Source organism: Cervus canadensis, chromosome 17, assembly GCF_019320065.1.
Source record: "Cervus canadensis isolate Bull #8, Minnesota chromosome 17, ASM1932006v1, whole genome shotgun sequence".
Classification (NCBI taxonomy): Eukaryota; Metazoa; Chordata; class Mammalia; order Artiodactyla; family Cervidae; genus Cervus; species Cervus canadensis.
Window position 1 is genome coordinate 34,782,500 of NC_057402.1, and position 13,723 is coordinate 34,796,222.

General features: G+C 42.0%; 1 protein-coding gene across 1 annotated transcript in view; it reads left to right on the forward strand.

Annotated features, from left to right (window-relative positions):
* Window positions 1–2,888: 2,888 nt before the first annotated feature.
* The window catches only part of SCAMP5 (secretory carrier membrane protein 5), a 40,272-nt gene continuing 29,437 nt past the window's right edge, over window positions 2,889–13,723 (forward strand). The window contains exon 1 of the mRNA XM_043434363.1: window positions 2,889–2,907. The gene's annotated coding sequence lies outside the window, so the exon portion shown is untranslated. The remainder of the gene's footprint in view (window positions 2,908–13,723) is intronic.

Sequence of the window (13,723 nt, forward strand, 5' to 3'; positions counted from 1 at the left end):
GCTTTTGCTCACATGTCTGGTGCCGCAGATGGAATGGCTGGAATGGCTGGCGATGCTGGCTGGGTCTCTCTCCACATGGTCTCTACCCCAAGCTTATTTTTTGAGTGGCTTGATCCTAAAAAGGTGAAAATGGGGTCTTCAAAAATTCTTAGCGTCTAGGCCCGGAAATTACACATTATTACTTCTTTTGAATTCTACTCATCAAACCAAGATGCATATCTAGCCCAGATTCAAGGTGCAGGAAAAGAAATTGGTGGAAGGTCTAACGTGTATAGGTATGGGAGCCATCTCTCTGGACAGTCTACCACAGCAACTAACTCATGTCATTAAAACACACATATCTGTATTGTACATATAACTGATTCACTTTACAGCAGAAACCAACACAACACTGTAAGTTAACTATACTCTAATAAAAATTAATTTCACACACATGTATCTGCAGGTCATAGTGGCCCACAGATGTAACTTCTACTTGAAACTTTTAAGAAATTCACCTGGAAATTCTCCACGACCATGGGTCTTTTTATACTTGCTTCTCCCAGCAAGGGGTATAGCAAGAGAAGGAGACTCTTGGGCTTTTTCTGGTGTTCCTGAGACCTTTGTTCATTGGAGGAAAAGAAGTCAGAAGCTAGGCACTGCCCATGTCTATTATTACTTCTTTCTTATTAACCTCCTTTGGGACTACTTCCATCCATGAGCCTGAATCCTAAAGCTGCCCATTTATAACCTGGAGGGAAGAAGACCAAATGATTGCTGAGATTTCTTTTAATACCCTAGTGGGTGCATCAGCTTTAGCCTAAGAAATCTTTGTAGGGTTTTAATCAGGCCTGTTTTGATTAGATTGGGGGTTTCCAGGTGGCACCAGTGGTAAAGAACCTGCTTGCCAGTGCAGGAGAGGTAAGAGGCACGGGTTTGATCCTTGGGTGGGGAAGATCTCATGAAGGGAGCATGGCAGCCCACTTCAGTATTCTGGCCTGGTGGACTACAGTCCATAATGTCGCAGAGCTGGACATGACTGAAGCGACTTAGCATGCATGGACACATGCACATTTTGATTAGATTAGGACTTGGAAATGCTCACTTAGGATGCTAAGAGGCCTCTGTTCCAGTTACCAACTGACAAATTATCCACAATTGAGTTCTGTAAAACAATAATTTATTATGCTCACAGATTCAGTAGGACAGGCATTTAGGCAGGGCACAGTGAGGATGGTTTATCTCTTTCTTACCATGTCTGTGGTTTCAGCTAGAAGACTTATATGAGTGCCCGGGCTAGAATAATCTGGAAGCTTTGTTTACTTGCATATCTGTTGGTTCTTTTGGTTGTTGCTGGTTCTTGCAGGCTGTCAAATGAAAGCTTCAGATCTCTATGTCGTCTTTCCGCCTGGGTTTGTTTGAGCTTCCTCACAGCATGGGGGCTGGATTCCAGGGTTAGCGTCCAATGACAGAGCCAGGCATAAACCATATTGCTTTTTATGAACTTGGATGTCATACAGGGTCACTTTTGCCACATTCTGTTTATGAAGGAAGTCACTAAGCCTTCTCCCAGGCTTGTAGGCAAAGGAAGTAGACTCCATTTCTACATGGGGAATGGCAAAGTTCTAGAAGAGCATGTTGGACTGGAAATATCGTTGGGGTTGTTTTTAGAGAATATAATCTTCCATGGCCTTGAAGAGACATTAATTTGGTGAAATCACCATTACACCCAAAATCTGCTCTCTTGCCTCCTCTGACCTTGTCTCTCCCTCTCACTCCTTCCATTCAAGCTTCACCAGCTTCCTTGTGTGTGTGTGTTAGTCACTTAGTCGTGTCCAACTCCTTGTGACCCCATGGACTGTAGCCCCCAGGTTCCTCTGTCCATGGGATTCACCAGGCAAGAACACTGGAGTGGATTGCCATTTTCTTCTTCAGGGGATCTTCCTAACTCAGGGATCGAACCCTGATCTCCTGCACTGCAGGCAGATTCTTTACCATCTGAGCTATAGGGAAGTTCACCAGCTTCCTTGCTTTCCCTCAAACACAATGAACACACTTCCATGTCAGGGCCTTTGTACTTGCTGCTCCTTCTGCCTGGAATGCTGTCCCTCTGATATCCCCTAGGTCTCTCTCTCATATCCTTCAGTCCCTGCTCAAATGTCACCTCTGAGAGGCTCCTCTGACCATCCTAATAAAACAAACAATCCAACAAACCCTAGTCCCCCTATTTCAATCTCTATACCATTATTTGGCTTTATTTTTTTTTATGGCGTTTATTGCATAACATAATTATATTTTTAGAATTGTCTATTACCTGTCTCCTCCAACTAGAATGCAGGCTCTGAGAGGACAGGGACATTGTTTTGTTCTTGTCTGCATCTCTAGCTCCCAGAATAGTGTTTGATACTTAGAAGGTGGTCAGTATTTGCAGAGTGATGGGCTTCTTTGGACATGAAAAAATCAGCAGCTCACTTCCAGGAGGTGTTCTAAAACGGTGGTTGTTAAACTGTGATCCAGGCATCTTTGGAGGTCCTTGGATCTTGGTGGGAGATTGCAGGGAGGGAGGATCTGTGAGGTGAAACATTTTTGTAACATTACTGAGACATTATTTGCCTTTTTCATTCTTATTCTCTCATGAATATACAGTGGAATTTTCCAAAGATTGAACGGCGCGATATTGCTGCAATTAAATGCAGAAACAGACATGGGACTCCAGCTGCCTTCTATTTAACCAGACACTAAAGAGTTCTGCAGAATTGCAAAACAGTGGCCTCTGCTCTTCACTGAGAGAGGACACAGTGAGAAAGCAGCTGTTTAAAAACCACGAAGTGAGTCCTCACCAGAACTTGACTGTGCTGGCATCCTGATCTCAGACTTTCCAGTCTCCAGAACTGTGAGAAATAAATCTGTTGTTTAAGCCAAAACAAAGTAAGTAATAACACAACGCCACCCTTCTCACTACTTTTTTATGTGTGTTTTGGAAAATATAATTAACTTAAATAAAATTGTGTTTTTTATGTTAACATGCAATTTATTTTCATTATCTTGAATGGATGAATGCATAAATATTTTTAAATGTTTAAGTTATAACAGTAAATATTGGTAAATGATCCACATTTTCAAAGTTCTATGAGATTAATAATTTTTAAGAATGTAAAATGGTTCTGAGACTAAAATGTTCAAGAGGGTAGGAAGCAGAGAAGCTAAACTGTTTTCCGTATTGCAGAACTAGAGATTGTGGAGTTGATCAGCAGCAGTTCTACAGAGATAGGAGGGTTGGGAGGAGGCAAGGGGTTTGGATTCAGGCAAGAGTTAATGTATGCAAAAGAGCTGAGCGTCACAGTGTCCCATGCACCCATGGAGTTTGAACAAGGCCAGGGCAACAGGGTCTGAGTCCAAGAATGACCAAAAGTATTCTCTGTGCTTAGCTGTGTCCAACTCTTGAGACCCCATAGACTGTAGCCTGCCAGGCTCCTCTGTCCATGGGATTCTCCAGGCAAGAATACTGGAGTGAGTTGCCATTTCCTTCTCCGAAAGTATTCTAGGGACAGTCACGTATGATATCAACTGTTTATTATTGGTCCAAAAAGTTTAATTTGTTTGGAGAAATACACATAACATTTTTGTTTTCATAGTCATTTACATATATAACAAAAGAATAAAGCAGTCAGATCTTTGAAATCAAAGAGCAAAACACTGGTTCAAATTAGCTTCAGTTTCTAAAATTAAAAACCAAGCAAGGAAAGTAATAATATATGTCTTATTATATAATGAGCAGCCATAAAATGATCAATTCATGAAAGGAAGGCTGACTTGATAACAAACTAGCTCACAAGAGACAGATGAATAAATCAGACACAAATTGTCAAGGATCTGGCAGTCACAGCCTCTAATAATCACACTCACAGAAAATGTCGGTGGGAGGCCGGGTAATGACTACTGTTATAGTTGATGGGTCTTGAGTCAGAGAAAGGAGTTTGTCTTATGACTTATCTGATACCTTTCCAATGAATACCTTTTCTGCTCACATTAGCCAGAGTTGGCTTCTTCGGTTGACAGCCAAGAGCCCTTGGTTGTCTTGGAATCTTCAAGACTGATCAAGGAATCAATGTTGACTGTTTGATCTAGGAATCTTCAACATGCAGGAGATATTTACTGCCTCGGGAATGGCTGAAATCGCCCAGGGATATGAGTTAAACAATAGTTTAAGTGGACTATAGACAGAGGAATAACAGTTTTGCTTTTTCTTTAGGGAGATGTTTGAAGGATAAATATAAGAAGGAAGTTGAGGGCATTGAAGAAAGAGGACAATTGATGAATTAAAATCCCTGAGGAGGGACTTCCCTGGTGGTCCAGTGGTTTAGGACTCCAAGCTTCTATTGCAGGGGGCACCAGTTCAATTCTTGGTTGGGGAAAAGATCCTGAAAGCTGTGCAGAGTGGCAAAAAAAAAAAAAAAAAAATCCCTGAGGAGATAAGAAGGGTGGAAATCAGAGTAAAGTTGGGGAGGGGGAGTTGGCCTTAGCCCGGAGAGGATGGGGAGACATCTGTCTCAGTGCCTTAGTTTTGCTATAACAAAATACCACAGACTCAGCAGCTTATAAACAACAAAAATTTATTTCTCACTTTTCTGGAAGCTGGAGGTCCAAGGTCACACACAGTCGGGTGTGTGTGGGGGTCTTCTTCTGGGATGCAAATGTTTATTGTACCCTTACAATGGTGGAAGGGGCTAGGGAGCTCTTTGGGGGTCTCTTTCATAAGATCACTAATCCCTGGTTTCTTCCCCCAAACCTCACCTCCTAATAATATCACATCACAGGTCAAGATTCAACATATCAATTTGAAGGGGGCCCCAGTATTCAGCCTATAGCAGCATCTCTTCCTCTGGGAACAAGTAGGAAGGAGAAAAGAATAGAGGGGCATGTTAGTTAACTTTTCCCCCGGAAAGAGTTGAGGTTAACCGCTGGGACTAAACAGAGTGGGCACTACTGGGAGGAATTATCCCCAGTAGTGGAGGAGGGCATGGCAACCCACTCGAGTATTCTTGCCTGGAGAATCCCCATGGACTGAGGAGCCTGGCGGGCTACAGTCCATAGGGATGCAAAGAGTCGGATGCCACTGAAGCAACTTAGCACGCACATCCCCAATGGGCTTTTGCAGGTTCCACTTTCAGGGATACCAGCTGATAGGAGTTTATTGAGAGGAGACCTAGGAAAGAAAGCAACACTATTATTGATCATTCATTAATTCCAAATATGTATGGAGTCTCTGCTATGTGACAGACACTGATGTTGGTGCTGGGTATATGGCAATGAAAAACACAAGAACTGTCCTGCTCAGTGGAGTTGGTATTCTAGTGAAATAAAAATAGCCCAGTAAATGTGCTCATCACCACCTCCATGGCACTGAGTCATCGAATGAGCCGAACCCCATTGCCTTAGCACACAGAATGAAGCCCAAGGCCCCCTGAAGGCAGCTAGTTGGTAGCAGGCCACTCTCTAGTGTGGCAGACACCGCTGGTACCCTCCTCAGTATCCGTTCTCCCAGGCTTCCTTACTCATACAACCTTGGTTTTACTGGCAGATACAAGGTGACCAGTTAAAAAGCTAGAAGGTGTCACACAGTCGCTTCTGTGCCAAATAAGAGTGACTATGTGACAGTTTAGGACAAAGCGAGAGAAATGGAAATTGTGGGGTAGGGCGTTCTGGAAAGCTCTTTAAATGGGCCTGCAGACGCGGCTGGCGTGCCCTTTGCTCTGTGCCCTTCTATGTTCCAGCTGTCTGCAGTGCAACCATGATGGCTGAGGTTGGGAAGACATTGCAAGAATCTGAGGAAATGGCCAAGAGATTTGCAGAGATTTCTACCCTGAATCTTTTTTATTTTTTTCCAAATTGAAGTATAGCTGATTTACAATATTGTGTTAATTTCTACTGTACAATCAAGTGACTCAGTTATACATATATGGGGCTTCCCTGTTGGCTCAGGTGGTAAAGAATCCACCTGCAATGCAGAAAACCTGGGTTTGATCCCTGGGTTGGGAAGATCCCCTGAAGAAGGGAATGGCTACCTAATTCAGTATACTTTGCTGGAGAATCCCGTGGGCAGAGGATCCTGGTGGCTATAATCCATGGGGTCGCAAAAAATCAGACATGACTGAACAACTAACACTTACTTATACACATATACATTATTTTTTTTTTTTGGCCTTGCCACGAGGTTTGTGGGATCTCATTTACCTGATCAAGGATTGAAAACCTGGGCCATGGCAGTGAAAGCCTGGAATCCTAACCACTAGGCAACAGGGGAACTCCCTACACATTCTTTTTCATATTCTTTTCCATTATGGTTTATTATAGGCTATTGAATATAGTTCCCTGTGCTATACAGTAGGACCTTGCTATTTATCCATTATATATACACTGGTTTGCATCTGCTCATTCAAATTCTTAATCCATCCCTCATTCACCCCCTTGGCAACCACATGTCAGTTTTCTTTGTCTGTTGAGTCTGTTTCTGTTTCACAGATAAGTTCATTTGAGTCATATTTTGGATTCCACATATAAGTGATATCACATGAAATTCGTCTTTCTCTTCCTTTTTTTCTATTTGGCTGTGCCCTGTGGTATGTGGGATCTTTGTTCCCTGACCAGGGATCAAGCCCATTCCCCCTGCAGTGAAAGCATGGAGTCTTAACCACTGGACCACCAGGGGAGTCTCTGTCTTTCTCTTTCGGACTTACTTCACTTGGTATGATAATCTCTAGGTCTATCTGTATTGCTGCAAATAGTATTTTGTTCCTTTTCATGGCTGAGTAGTATTCCATTGTGTGTATGCACCACATCTTCTTTATCCATTCATCTGTCATTGGACATTTAGGTGGTTTTCATGTTTTAGCTATTGTTAATAGTGCTGCTATGAACACAGGAGAGCATGTATCTTTTTTAATTACAGTTTATTCTGGATATGTCCCCAGGAGTGGGATTGCTGGATCATATGGCAACTTTATTTTTAGTTTTTTGAGGGACCTCCATACTGTTTTCCATAATGGCCACACCAACTTACATTCCTACCAACAGTGTGGGAGGCTTTTCTTTTCTCCACACCTTCTCTAGCATTTGTTATCTGTAGACTTTTTAATGACGGTCATTCTGATCAGTGTGAAGTGGTATCTCATTGTAGTTTTGATTTGCATTTCTCTAATAATTAATGATGTTGAGCATTTTTTCACTTGCCTATTGACCGTCTGTATGTCTTTGAAGAAATGTCTATGTAAGTCTTCTGCCCATTTTTTGATTGGGTTATTTGTCTTCATTGTTGTTGAGCCTTATGAGCTCTTTGCATATTTTAGAAATTAGTCCCTGTCAGCCACTTTGTTGCAAATAGTTTCTCCTATTCTATAGGTTGTTTTTCCTTTTTGTTTATGGTTTCCTTTGCTATACAAAAGCTAACTTAGATTCAGTTCAGTTCAGTCGCTCAGTCGTGTCCGACTCTTTGCAACCCCATGAATCGCAGCATGCCAGGCCTCCCTGTCCATCACCAACTCCCGGAGTTTACTCAAACTCCCAGTAACTTCATGTCCATCGAGTCGGTGATACCATCCAGCCATCTCATCCTCTGTCGCCCCCTTCTCCTCCTGCCCCCAATCCCTCCCAGCATCAGGGTCTTTTCCAGTGAGTCAACTCTTCACATGAGGTGGCCAAAGTATTGGAGTTTCAGCTTCAGCATCAGTCCTTCTAATGAACACCCTGGACTGATCTCCTTTAGGATGGACTGGTTGGATCTCCTTGCAGTCCAAGGGACTCTCAAGAGTCTTCTCCAACACCATAGTTCAAAAGCATCAATTTTTCGGCGCTCAGCTTTCTTCACAGTCCAACTCTCACATCCACACATGGCCACTGGGAAAACCATAGCCTTGACTAGATGGACCTTTGTTGGCAAAGTAATGTCTTTGCTTTTTAATATGCTATCTAGGTTGGTCATAACTTTCCTCCCAAGGAGTAAGCGTCTTTAATTTCATGGCTGCAATCCCCATCTGCAGTGATTTTGGAGCCCCCCAAAATAAAGTCTGACACTGTTTCCACTGTGTCCCCATCTATTTCCCATGAAGTGATGGGACCAGATGCCATGATCTTTGTTTTCTGAATGTTGAGCTTTAAGCCAGCTTTTTCACTCTCCTCTTTCACTTTCATCAAGAGGCTTTTTAGTTCCTCTTCACTTTCTGCCATAAGGGTGGTGTCATCTGCATATCTGAGGTTATTGATGTTTCTCCCAGCAATCTTGATTCCAGCTTGTGCTTTTTCTAGCCCAGCGTTTCTCATGAAGTACTCTGCATATAAGTTAAATAAGCAGGGTGACAATATACAGCCTTGATGTACTCTTTTTCCTATTTGGAACCAGTCTGTTGTTCCATGTCCAGTTCTAACTGTTGCTTCCTGACCTGCATATAGGTTTCTCAAGAGGCAGGTCAGGTGGTCTGGTATTCCCATCTCTTTCAGAATTTTCTACAGTTTATTGTGATCCACACAGTCAAAGGCTTTGGCGTAGTCAATGAAGCAGAAATAGATGTTTTTCTGGAACTCTCTTGCTTTTTCAATGATCCAGCGAATGTTGGCAATTTATTTATTTTTTGCTTTTATTTCTATTGCCTTGGAGGACTGATCTAAGAAAACATTGGTATGATTTATGTCAGAGAATTTTTTGCCTGTGTTCTCTTCTAGGAATTTTATGGTGTCATGTCTTATATTTAAGTCTTTAAGCCATTTTCAGTTTATTTTTGTGTATGGTATGAAGGTATGTTCTAACTTCATTGATTTACATGCAGCTGTCCAACTTTCCCAACACCACTTGCTAAAGAGACTGTCTTTTCCCCAATGTATGTTCTTGTCTCTTTTATCTAAGATTAATTGACCGTAGGTATGTGGGTTTATTTCTGGATTCTCCAATCTGTTCCATTGATACATTTGTCTGTTTTTGTGCCAGTGCCATACAATTTCGATTATTGTAGCTTTGTGGTATTGTCTGAAGTCTGGAAGGGTTATGCCTCCTACTTATAAATTTCAGTATTTTTTGTCCTATTTCTGTGAATAATATCATGGGTAATTTGATAGGGATCACATTAAATCTGTATATTGCTTTGAGTAGTATGGCTGTTTTTAACAATATTAACTCTTCCAATCCAAGAGCAATTAATTTCTTTTATTAATGTTTTGTAGTTCTCAGCCAAAAAGTTTTTCGCTTCCTTGGTCAGGTCTACTAAGCATTTTTTTGGGGGGGAGGGATGTGATTTTAAAAGGGATTTTTTTTTGCATTCCTTTTCTGATATTTCACGATTAGTATAAAGAAATGCAACTGATTTCTATATGTTGATCTTGAGTCCTGCTACCTTGCTAAATTCGTTTATCAGTTCTAGTAGTTTTTCTGTGGAGTCTTTAGAGTTTTCTATATATATTATCATGTCATCTGCTTATAAGGACAATTTTACCTCTTATCTTCCAATTTGGAATCACTTTATTTCTTTTTCTTGTCTGATAGCTATGACTAGACTCCCAATACTATGTTGAACAGAAGTGATGAGAGTAGGCATCCTTGTCTTATTCCAGATTTTAGTAGGAAGGCTTCCAGCTTTTCACCACTGAGTATTATATTGGCTATGGTTTTGTCATAAATAGTTTTTATGATGTTGAAATATGTTCCCTCTATACCCACTTTGTCTACCCTGAATCTTCAAGTCGCTGAGCCAACTCAATTATTCCTAAACTTCTCATTATGTAAGGAAAAGACCTATCTTGTTGAAATCACTGTTATTTGAGCTTTCTGCTACATGTAGCCAAGCTAAATCTATACATGATACACCAAGAATCATCTGCTTGTTACCTGTGGTGGCGGTGAGAATGACTTCTTACATTTTTGATGACAGGGAGCACAATTGACCAAGGGATTCAGCTGCCACATTCTGAAACCCATCACTGCATTTGTGCCAGGGCCAAATTTCCCATGGGCTGTTCCTGGCTAATGAATGAGCACAGATGGGATATTAAGGCAGGCCCATTCCTTGGAGATAGATTGATAATGGGTGGCTTTGGCTGGAGAACTCCCCAGGAGTGTTGCTGAACTTTCCTTAGAAGAATACTGCAGTCTAGGATGTTTCCACCCAACTTCCTTCTTCCCTCTCTCCTGCACTCAGGCTCAGACTTGTAGCATGGTCTGATGTTTCTCCTAGGCTCACCTGGCTCCCTCTTCATTTTCTCTAACAAATCACTTTGAAAGGTTGTTATGTTGTAGCCACATGTTCTGGGAAACAAAATCACTCAGAAGGACAATGCAAATAGTGGAGTGCAGTTTATTACACCCGCAGGCCCAAAGCAGAGTCTCCTCTTAGCCAAGGAACCTGACCAGTTTTTGTGAAAACCTTATATACCCTAAGTGTATGTGCCCAAACCCACCTCGCCAAATTACCTGAAACTAGTACATGGGGTTGCTAAGAGTCGGGCACGACTGAGCAACTTCACTTTCACTTTTCACTTTCATGCATTGGAGAAGGAAATGGCAACCCACTCCAGTATTCTTGCCTGGAGAATCCCAGGGACAGAGGAGCCTGGTGGGCTTCCATCTATGGGATCGCACAGAGTCAGACACGACTGAAGCGACTTAGCAGCAGCAGCAGCAGCAGCCTGAACAAAGGAAAAGAACGAGACAATCAAAGTTAACCTGTGATTCATATGCCTTAAGCCTAGGTAGTAAACAGTGGACAATTATCAATAGGCCTGTGGTCATACCCCAATAAGCATAATAGAATTTATGATTCTATTCGGTTACACAGATAATTAGGGTATTCTTTTAGGTGACAGAGAGTAGGTATGAGCCCTGGGGCTTTTCCATGTGGGGGGGTCTGGTTTCCAGTTGGTATGTTGTTTCCATAGATATTGGGCATATAACTCAAAGTCCACAGTCTGGCCCAAGATGGAGCCTGTTCTGTCTGTTTCCTCCTTCAGTTGCTGAACCGTGAAAGACGCCAGGATTCTTGGCCTCCGGAGGAGAAGAATTCAATCCAGGGCCAGAGACGAGGCTTGATCGCTCAGAGTTTTTGTGCAATAAAGTTTTATTAAAGTATAAAAGAGAGAGAGAGAAAAAAAAAGAGAGACAGAGAAAGTTTCTGACAGAGACCTCAGAAGGGGACAGAAAGAGTACTCCCACCTGCTAGTCTTTAGCCAGATATTATATAGCTACTAGCAGTCTGCTAACTAGAGAGAGGAAATGTCTCCAAACTCAGAGAATAGCACCAGGCCCCTCACCCACAACATGCATTGAGATAACATTAGCACCAGGTGAGTCATCCCAGGCCATAAAACGATACACATGAATCTTGAAAGGCATTTTATCTTACGTGTTTTTTTTTTTTAAACCATGATAAAAAACAAAATTTAAAAAAGCTTTCAATTTTGACTTGGGGAAACCACTGTAAAAGATTTGGGAAGCTATAAAAACTTGAGTCTTCACTCACATTACTTTGAAAGTGTGCTAAAGCTCTTATCTGTGTTATAGAATTTGGAAGTCTAGATAATTTATTATAGGTATGCTCTACAAGAAATATGGAATTCCATTCAGCAGACCCATACTCAAAGAAAAAGCCTCAGCATTACATCAGAGGATTTTTTAGTGAACAACTTGACAAAATGATTGGGTGGGGCCTCCCAAGTGGTGCTAGTGGTAAAGAACCTGCCTGCCAGTGAAGGAGACATAAGAGACACAGGTTCGACCCCTGGGTCAGGAAGATCTCCTGGAGAAGGGCACAGCAACACACTCCAGTATTCTTGCCTGGAGAATCCCATGGACAGAAGAACCTGGCAGGCTACAGTCCATAGGGTCGGACACAACTGAAGCAACTTAGCTTGCATTATATCAAAAGATCGGCAAGTTTAAGTTTTAACTTAAAACACATTTATATGTTTTAAGTTAAAACATGCACAAATACAAATCATTTTTTATGATACTTCTTTTAAACTGACTTTTTTTGTTGTTGTTGAATTGAGGAAGTCCTGGTTTCAGTTGCATCAGATAAGAGGGCTTCTACTGAAATAATGATAGTATATGTGAATTGCTTTATTGCACGATAATTATATGCCCAGTGTAAAAGTCTTGAGTATAGCTTCAGCAGAATTATGAGCAGAGAGGAGGGCTATTTCAGGCATCATGAAGAGGCTGATAAACAGGGCTCTGGGAATAATGTCCTTCAAGGTTGAAGGACCTGTTTGGCAGTGCTGAGAGGACTGGAAGAAGAGAAGGCTGTAGTCCAAGAGGCAAGAGAGGAGAATGAGATTCTTGGGCAAAACTGTTCCTGGTGATGGATGACAAGTCCCATGGTAAGGCCATGGGAACAGGGTGGTGGCTGAAGGAGAGGCAAAGGTCACTGGAGTGAGGAGGTCAGCTATAGAGACAAGACCAGGGTGGGTGGGTCATCCAATGAACTAGAAAGTCTTCTATACTGGCAGCAAGATTGGGCCTGGAGGAGAAATTACGGGCCAGTGATGTGCTGGAAGCAGCTTGTACTGGCTCATGAGAGCCAAATGTTAAATTTTCAGTTTTATGATCTGGTTGTTAAACACAGCCATTATTAAAAATTTAATTATATTGCCTATAATGAAGTCAACTATATTAAAACAAAGGTAATAAATATTTAAAACTAATCACTTTTTAATAACTTTATGACATTTTACTGCTCATGTTCTTAAAATTATTTATGTATCTTATCTCTGTGTGGTGGAAATACTATACAATGGTGTGCTATGGTGCATCTTTGCTCAACTCTGTCTCCAGTGACACCACGTTGATAACTCAAAATCAGCCACGATGGAAATATTTACCTCACAGGAATTTGACATTCTACAACTGCAGAGCTTGATTTATTGTTTCGTTGATTATCTGCACTCACTCACCAGTTGCAGCTGTAGGTTGGCTATAGATACAAGAGTTAAAGAAAAACCAATGAAAGCATTCTGTGGGAATCAATTGGCTATATGAAATTTACAGTGAGTACTGTATATTTTATTATGTGTTGTTTATGTCACATACATATCAGGCAAACATAATAAATATATGTGTATATTTATGAATGTATTTCTCATAAAGAGCCAGTTGTTAAACATTTAGCAAATGTAGCTCTGAACTAAGGTCTGTCCCTGAGATTGGCACTGGGATGATGGTGAGCAATTCATATGGGGCTCTGCTCCTTCCCCACAGCCCCAGAACTCACAGGCTCAAGAGGAGTCAAGACCTCTAGGTAACAACACAGCACTGAGTGGCAGAGAGAGAAGCAGCAAGAAGAGGTATCTAGTCTAGGCAGCCATCCAGAGGCGTGAGACTCACGTGGGCACTCAAAGGACAAGTAGGAATCAGCCAGCCAGAGGGACCACACGAGCTGTTGACAGAAACCACGAAGGACAGAAGGCAGGAAGTCGAGGGACACAGGGCATTGTGCATCTGCCAGAGAGAAACCAGCAGGCTCTGGGGTGCTCCACCTGGCCTCGTGGTACCCAGAGGGTGGAGTAAGGGCAGCTTCTACTAGCGAGGTTCCTCTGGACCCCAGTCCTTAAAAGAGTAGAATTTCTGGGCAAAGGGGTGGGGCTGGGAGTCAGGTGAGGGGGAGAGAGGATGGAACAGCATGTGCAAAGGCAAAGAGGTAGAGGGAATCTGAATTCTTAGAGCTGCAAGCAGGGCTGGGTGGCAGCAGCATTAGAGAGCCTCAGGAGG